Here is a 9,298-nt window from a genome sequence, read left to right as displayed (position 1 = left end):
GGTCTCTTAATGTGTAGCAATTTACTAAAAAAACATTATCCACAGACCAATGCCAAATGAAAAGTAGGACAAGCAATAATGGGTTTAACTGGAACTAAAGCAGTTTTATGTTGAATATTAGAAAACAATGCCAAGTATCAGAGTAATGAAGCACTGAAACGGACTACGGGCATGGTTTTGGAATCACCTTCACTGGATGAACAAGAACACACTAGATAACATCTGCCAGAGTTGATCCAGCTAGCCTGGATTCTCCTTCCGGCAGGAGGATGTGTTAAATGATCTTTTCAGACAGCTTCAGACTTACATTTATACAATTTTCACAACTATTGAGTAGTTATTTTCCATTTCCATTTCCTTTCTGTTTCCAACAGATTCATCTTTTGAACTAATTTCCGTAACCAAAATCACCAGTATTTTTTCTTTTCTTACTGAGAATGAGTAAGGCTATTACTGATTTCACAAGCGTAATGCTAACTTGTAGCAATGAGCCAGCACGCTTCTTTTCAAGGGGTATTATCTGATCACATGGCTTATTTCTTTATTACACTACCAAGACTGTAGGCTGGAAAATCGAAATGGCTTGGCAGTGTACTTAGTTCTGTCAACTGTAATAGGAAATGTGAGAAATGCTAAAAGAGGTGGCTCAGAAATACATCCCAAATTTTGAAAGAGCTACAGGCTTTCATCTCTCCAATGCAGAACAGGAGCTCTTAAAAGGCAGAGAATAAACACAGCAGCTCAAATAATTTGTTGAGTAAAAGCAAATATTTGATGAGGAAAGAAAAGAATCTGGCGTACTGGAGAGGTGGCAGCCTGTGCCGTCTGTGAAGATTCTGTGCTGTTTGAGCAGAGGCAATAGAAATGTGAATAATGCAGCTAAAACAGCATGTCTCCTCACTCAGTTTTAGTAATTTTTCCTTAAATTGTTGTAAGCATCTTAAACCTTCATGATTTACCTTAAACTCTTGAAGACAAAATCAGTGGAATTCTGCTATTTAATTTTCATGTTCTTGCACTCTTTCTACGCATTCACTACCAGCTACTACAAGGCACTGCGCGGTGGACTAGAGGAACTCTGGGGCTAATCAATGTGGCAGCTTTTATGTATGGCCAGGCCATGGATGCTTGACCCTAGCTGAAGTTTTCATGATTTGCTTGTCTGATTTTTTTTCCTGAGGGCTCTTTTAATCTTGACTGCAATGACTTGCTAGAACTCCTCTGAAGAGCTAAATGCCCACTCAACAATAGTTTCAAAACTTCTTAGTGAATTGTCAGAGACATCGCTATTTCCATAGCCAAGGAGAAAAAAGCAGGGGTAAACAAAGAGGAGCTCTTTATAATCTGGAACAAGGCTCTTTAATATTTTCTTTGGCATCAAATGTAAACAAGGTTAGCCACATATCCGATTAATCTCGTTACTTTTTAAATATAAATGTTAGACTCAGAGGAAGAGATAGAGGATAATTTTTAGGCTTCCCGATGAAAGCAATAGACAGTTCCTGAGACTAGTTATCTTGTTGCTACTTTTAATAGGAAAATTTTGAACTAGGACTAACCCAAACTGTTCTCAGCTTAAGAGAGAGATCTGACCTGCCATTTTGTTTCCTACTATACTGGTATACAGGTCCCAAAGAATGGCATGAATCTACAAAGAACAGAATACTGCAGTCAAGACTTGCTGTGCAAAGCAAAATGTTTCTCCAAACTGCTAGCTATATTAATTTAAGCGTGACAGATAACTGTCAGCATGGTTTTATTCAACAATACTCAGCAAATAAAGACCCCCAAAAGGCAGAGGGATTGAAGATTTTATTTGAAGGACTTCAAATGAAGAGTTTCATGAACTCTTTCAGAAGCATGAAAGGAAAATACACACACTATTTATCATTTGTCCCACTCCAGTCTTTTTCTCATGATCTGAAAAATACAAAACAGGAAGAGCAGGAACAGCAAAAGAGCAGGAAGCTGAAGCAAAAAACTATCGCAGATGATACGATGAGGCATGCACCATCCTATATCTTTTTTTATTGTTCTTACAGTGACGCCTTTGTTCCACTAAGATTATGAAATGAGAGTATATCTAACTGGTCAAAGGCAATGGACACTATACTTAGCATATATTACTAGGGTTTTTTTTCCTAGTCTAGAGCATTATTCTCTGTTAACATCTTTTGGGCAAAATATAACTGTAACTCTGAATTTAGAAATTCAATATATAGTAATGCGCTTGAGTGCAAAAGACTTGAACTCGAAAGGAGATAGATAAGCATTAGGGATATTTTTACTTTTCCAAAAATCTTAGCAAAACAATTAGCAATGCAATTCAGTGAAAGTAACCAGTGATCAAAATTTAAAAATAAAAACCTTTAAGCAAATAAATTGCATGCGTCTATCCTCTTTTGTAGCAGAAATTGTCAGGTTTCAGTTTAGAGTGGTTCCAGAGCTATTTGTTCAAAATTTATTGAATGACTCCCTCCTACAAGTAAAAATTCATCACAGATGGTTCATGAACAGTGTGTGATCCATTTATTGAAATTAAAAATTGCTGTTTGGTTTACTTAGGTACACGGGTAAGCTTCTGAACGTCAGAGAACCAGAGAAATAAGCAGACCTAGTGAGACTACTCATATAGATATGAAAGCTCACAAAATTGAATGATTTTTAAGACAACTTTTTATTTGTCAAAATTTCTGAAAGCGCAAATGTGTGGTAGAGAAAATGATCTTCAGTGCACCGATTATTATGTAAACATCAAAGACTACCAAGACTGCATGGTCACATGTTTCTAACTCTTCATTTAGTCCTGTTAAATCATATTAAATGGTATTTCAAAATACATAGACTACTGTGTCGTCTTTAATGTTCAAGCAATCATCATAGCACTACTGTAAGACTATAAATTATGAATGTTTGTGTCCAAAGAACTCCTACACCATGCATGTTTGAAGACTGAAAGTTTTATGATGTGTAAACATTTGCATGAAAAAAGAACTGTTTTAAACAGTATTTGCTTAAAATCATCTAGTCTATGAATTTTTTGTGTTCTATGCACAAAACCCATTAAATCTAGCCCTTTATAATTAAAAAATGATGCCATTTCAGCTGCTAAAAGTAGGCACACTTCTATTCATAGCTTGAATGCAAGACTTTAATTGCCTGAAAGTTAAATAAAGCATGTGGTTCTCTACCGTGACCTGAGCACTGATTTTTTAGACTATATATGTTTTACTGAGGTGAAAATATCCATTATAGGCCTCAGCATTCCTGACCTTGTTCTTAATACAGCAGCCATAAAATACTGTTCCCCTAGATGACAAATTAAAAAACTGGCAGCTACGTTACACAGACGCATTTACATTCTGGTGATCTTATTTTTTGTCTTGTTGTTTGAAAACAAATCACATTACTATTAAGGTGGAATGAATACCACAAGTCAGCTGAGCTGAACTGAACGCTCACTGCCAGCCTAAGTGCTGGTCCAGCCTCTCCTCCCTCAATTTTCCTCCTTAGCAGCAAAATCCCGCCTTCCCCTTGCTGAGGCTCTGGTGCTCCACTCACTCCTCACCCCGGCTTGCTAAATGAGCAACACTAACTCAGTAACTTTCTGATGGTTTTCTGAACTAATCTGGCTCTCTAAGAGGTCAGAAAGTAAGGGAGAGGGCAAAACACCACCGAGGAACAGCAGAAAGAGTAGTAAATAGTGCGTTTCACCCTTCAGTGGCAGCAAGCTTTTAGACTAACGTAGCCTTTTAACCAAACATGAGCTCATTTTCCCCATGTATCAAGAGAATTTGTTAAATAATCTTTTTAATAGTCATTACCTACCTATACCTGTACTATAAGTCACTGCTATGCAGCCCAAAATCTTAAGGCTTCTTGTCTGTCACAGTCCTAGTTTAAGGCAATGAACATTTATTCAGGCTAAAAGGAAAGAGACACTGAACATACTGTTTTGTCATCCTGGCTGAAACAATAAAAGAGCCATTGTCCAAAGTGCTCCCCAACATATCACAGCAAAGCATGGAAAGAAACTCAGGCACCCTTGAACTGGAAATATGAGGACTAGCAGTTGTTTTCATGTGCTAAAAGAAGGGAGAGGCAGAAAAGGAAAGTTATTGTGTCCTAAAGACTGCAAGAAGTGGAGCTTACTTTGGACAGAGTACTTCCTAGAGAAAGAGAAAACCAGATTTCTGACTAGAAAAGTGCTGGTATGCTCCTCCCATAGTGTTCAAGGAAACACAGTTGGGCTGCATTTGTAAATCACCTAAACAGTGTTGAAGAAACACCTCACTGAAGTTGCCAGCTTTTCTCTTATCAAAAATAACCTCGTAAGACTACAAGTATGAACAAGTGCTTTGAGCAAAACATAATGCAAATGGAAGAAAGACGAATGAGTGACTCTTACCATGTCATCTGGCTTTCTGAAGGGTCAAGAATGCTTTTGTAGAAAAAATTAAGGTATCTTTTGCTGTGAAGACACATTTGCCTCCTTAGTTATTTTTCCAAACCTTGTTTCAAATGTAGAATGCAACTTCTCACTTCCTAGGCAGTGTTTCTTGTCAAAGACAATTTAAACCAATATAGTTGATCTAAAAAGTCCTTTCAGTTGCTGACTGGAATTGAAAGCATTGCCTTATAAAGTATGTTTTAAATGACTTATGTTGGTGTTAACAAATATGTTCACTTGTGGCAGAGTACTTCCATAGATGAAAGACAAATTTGAGGATCAGTTAGTTGACATACTTCATTCACTGCACAATCCCTGTAGTTTTATAGAGTGATTTTTCTGGTTGGCGTATATCGAAGTGGTTCACTCAGTCAAGATGATGCAAAGGCACCGGCGAAAAATCTTGACCCTAGAGTATCTCAATGAGAACAAAGAGATCAGAGGAGAAGGAAGAGTTTTGCCTGAAACCCTAGAAATGTTTGCAAGCCACATACAATTGACTGGTTCTAAGAGTCCAGTGTATGCGTCTTCAGCCATAGCAACTGTATTCCTCTGGCAGACTTTTAGGGTTTTGTTTGAAGAAATGGAACAACTCTCCACAGCTCCAGCAAGAACGTTGTGAGATTATTTTCATTATGAGAAAAAATAATTAACGAACTGGAAGAGCGTTTCTGCTTATGACTGTGTATAAGCTTTAGGGTGTTTTTGTTTCCTTTCCTCTGCATCTTCTAAATAGTCCTCAGTGTTGTGCATTGACAACTAGTTAGGAGATCAAAAACATTTAGGTGGCTTGAGTTGCCTTCTTGATGAACTTACACATTTTATATACAGGAAATTCCATGGTTTCATGAAAGCACTGAAATATTTCTGAATTTTATAGAAGCCATTAAAGTTCTTTGCAGTAACACATTTATGAAAAATATAGATAATTTGCTGTTAGATTTGCTAATTGATAGAACTGTTGCTAGCTATTTGAAGCTAAATTGTAAATAATTCCAAGAAAAATCTTGATACCTTTAGGATGAAATTAGATGTTATGCTACCAGTTTATGCTTCACAGGTGTTCACATATTTTCAAATTCTTTTGACAGTTCCTTCACTGTTGCCTCAAGGAACACTTCTGAATATCTTTAAAACATATGGCACTTGCACATTAATTCAACATTTTTTCATGCAGGACTTCATTCTCCAGCTTTTACTCATTTTGCATAGTTCTTGCTTGTGCAAAGAATGCTATAACTGACACTAAAACAGTTGTGTGAATAAATAGTGCACTCAGTAATGAGGGCTGTAGGACCATTCCCTTAGCTTGCAGGAGTTCACTGTAGGCAGTAATTCAAATACTGGCTTAACATAGCACAGTGAAACACTCGTAATTGTATTCCCACTTTTTTTGTCTGTTTCAAATGTACTAAAGAAAAGCAGGGGCAAGTAAACCGATTCCTAGTTTTATAATGGGAGAAAAAGAAGCACAAACGGGTTACTGGCATTTGCTGTATCTGTAACTCTGCTTTTAGCTTTTCCTTTAAAAAGGACAGGGTACATTATAACTTTTGACATCATTTGTTCAGTATGCAGAGGAAGAGTAGCTAAGGAGCCAAAGAATAACTGAAACTTAAAAAATGACTTCATTTTTCTCTCTGAGGTAAGTTTCTTGGGTACATAATAAGCAAACCTCTTCTTTTTGTGTCACAAAAGTAGCAAAGGTGAGGTGAATAAACTCTGGGACAAGAATCCGACTTGCAGCCCAATACTATTGTTGCATAAACAAAATCCCAGCCCTAGGAAAAGCTGGCGGGTCGAGATCACATGGCTACTTGGCAGCAGTCATCTCACTAACATTTACGATGTGTGTTGAAGACACCATATGCTAAGGGGTTATGTAGACTTCTTTCCAACCTTATATATTACACACTGACCAAACAGGAATTATGAAGTAACAGTGTCTTGTGAATTTAAAAATATGTATCTTTTAATAAATTTATTGGATACTGCTTAATAACATTGAATAAATCTCTTTTCTTTCAAGAAGGAATGCTGAGCAGATTGATGAATGGTTTAAGGAAACATAGTGACACTATTGCTTCTGCAGCAATTTCTGTCTTTCTTCTTGAGATGTTATTTTGCCCCATTTTTCATTAGTGTACTATAACAGTTTTTTTTTCAAAAAAAAAAATCTGACATCTCCCCCCCCCCACACACACACATTTTCATTAGCAGTGGAGAGAAGCACACAAGTGCCACAAGCTGCAATAAAACTCAAGGAGGAACCCTTTTTCCAGAAATGCCAAAAAGTCCATCCTTTAAAATGTGGAATGCATCTGAAACCATTGAAAAAACTAGGCAGAAATAGGACACTTCAGTAGAAGTAGCTTCCACAATTTTCCAACAGTCTGAAGGCATTGCTGAAATGTCTGTTTTTTATGAAGACCTCCACCATGCAAAAGGTCAAAACCTTGAGCAATAAGGATTAGTAAAAGGCATAATCCTCTCTTCTCATTGAAGATGCAATTGTACTTCTTGTAAGTAGCCTGGGCAGTACTCAAGTGGACGATCGAGAACTTGCATGTTTCAACTTTCCTGAGGAAGCTTTCCTTTAAGACTGTGTCTTCCAATTCTACCCCTAGCACTTGTGTTATTTAGGAGTCAAATGTAAATAGTTATCCCACAGTAGCTCTTGATGCTAACAACTGTGGGTATTTCTGAGAAACTCTCTTACCTATTTCATGATGCATGAATTCTTACTCACAAACCTCTTTATTTAGCAAGTTGCTGCAATAGCCTAGTTGTCTGATATATTACTGATAGATTAGGGCAGAGAGACATGCAGAGCGCTTCCAGAGCACTCGATAATGCTGACTGAAAAAAAAGCAAGGACTAGCAGGTTTTGTTCATTAATGTTGCTGAACTGAACTCTGTAATTTGTGCAAGTTCTTCTTTGAGTTTGGAGGACATTGTGTCTGCGTGGACGAGGACATCAAGAAACACTGAACTCTATATTGATTTTTGGTGTGCGGAGTTAGCAGTTGCTTTTCCAGACAGAAAAATCTATTGGAAACCTTGTCCCAGAGGACAAAAGTGTTGCTATAGCACTCTGGAAATGGGCCATGAATACGAGGATTCATTCTTAATAAAGCTTTCTAGCTTGAAGAAGGCTGCAGCTAGGGACTGTAGTGGGGTAATTCTTCACAATGATGCAAGTGTTAGCAACTGAGATCCCAGCCATCAATGAAATAATAGTGAGAATACTTTACCTTCCTTCTAAAAAGGCTACAGAGTTCTGTAATCATGACTTACAATACTCTTAGTTCTTACGGTCTGTTACGGATCACAGATGGCACTTAATAATAAACATGGATTTGGGTGAGGCAGAATAATATGGTTCTCCAGCCTTTATGAGTAGCTGCTTTCTATACCAAAAGAAACACAGAAAGTTTGTGCTATTTCTCGGAAATTCTTCTTGTGTTTGGGTATTCAGGTTGGTAATGGTGTATCTGAGCTATCAGGCTGCTGTGCAAACGATTGTTAGCCCTTCTTTTCACTAAATCCCTAACCAACATCGATGAAATGAAGCTATAAAAATCATATAACTCTGAACTTTATGTTTTAATATTTTAAAATATTTTAATAGTTTTAATATTTTAATGTTTTAATAGGTTAAATCATGCCATTACAGAATATATTTAACTGTGCATCTTTTTTGATACAGCAGTTTTCAGTGTTATAGAGACCAGTGTTATATTCTGATAATTACAGGATTTAATTTAGAGCAGATCCATCCAATAGCTTTTCATGAGCAAGTGAAAGGATGCTGTCATGAATATAACATTCAGCTAACTCACATTAGTTTCCAAAGGAGTTGTATTCATATAGTTATTAAGTAGACATTGCATCTCTTAAGATTAAGCTTCCCAGCATATGCATCATTTGGAATAAGACATGCACTATAGTTTCTTAAAAATAAATGTGACACTAGAAATATGAAGATAACCTGAGTATTGTGCATAAGATGCCATTTTTATGCTAGAATTGTTCATCTGAAAGCACAGCAGGAAGTTTTGGTTGCATCTATCAGAATTTTTTGAAACCGATAAAATTTTTACCCTCTTTCAAGTCAGTTACTGCTGTGGAAAAAAATCTGTGTTAAGTATTTTCATGTGGCCTACCTCTGTCTACTGTAACAGTTTCAGAACTGTACTTTAAAATGTTAGGCCATATATATAAGTGCTAAATTAATTTCCTTATCTTTTTAGATGCTTGCTACGTGAGCTCTTCAGGTGCGTTGAAGATGCCTGGGAGGGTAGATGATGATTCACTTGATTCATTTAGGATGTTTATTACATACCGCTCTACCCTTTGGACTCTTCCCTCATCCAGCGCACACCATGGATGCAGCTACAGCTTCCCAATGGCTGGAGAACGTTAAACACAAAGCAGCAAGCGGTCTGGTGGGCTGAGACGGCTCTTACCAAATGGCAGGGCGGGAGCGGCCATTTCGGGCAGCCTCTGCCTGCCGCGCGAGGGCGCAGCGGGAGCGGCCCCCGCCGCCATTTCGCGAGGGGCAGCGGGGCAGCGGGGCAGTCCCTGCCCGCCGCGCGAGGGCGCAGCGGGAGCGGCCCCCGCCGCCATTTCGCGAGGGGCAGCGGGGCAGTCCCTGCCCGCCGCGCGAGGGCGCAGCGGGAGCGGCCCCCGCCGCCATTTCGCGAGGGGCAGCTGCTACCCGCCGCGCGCAGGTTCGCTCCGGCAGCTGCTCCGCCCGCACCCCTTAGCGGCGGGACGGCCGCCGCGAACATGGCGCGCCCGGCTCGCACCCCCTAACCTCCCAACCCCTGGTCCGCTGCCCGCCGC

This window comes from Struthio camelus, chromosome 1 (assembly GCF_040807025.1).
Source record: "Struthio camelus isolate bStrCam1 chromosome 1, bStrCam1.hap1, whole genome shotgun sequence".
In the NCBI taxonomy this organism is placed as follows: domain Eukaryota; kingdom Metazoa; phylum Chordata; class Aves; order Struthioniformes; family Struthionidae; genus Struthio; species Struthio camelus.
The sequence above is the reverse complement of the archived record's forward strand: the minus strand, read 5'-3'. Positions refer to the sequence as shown.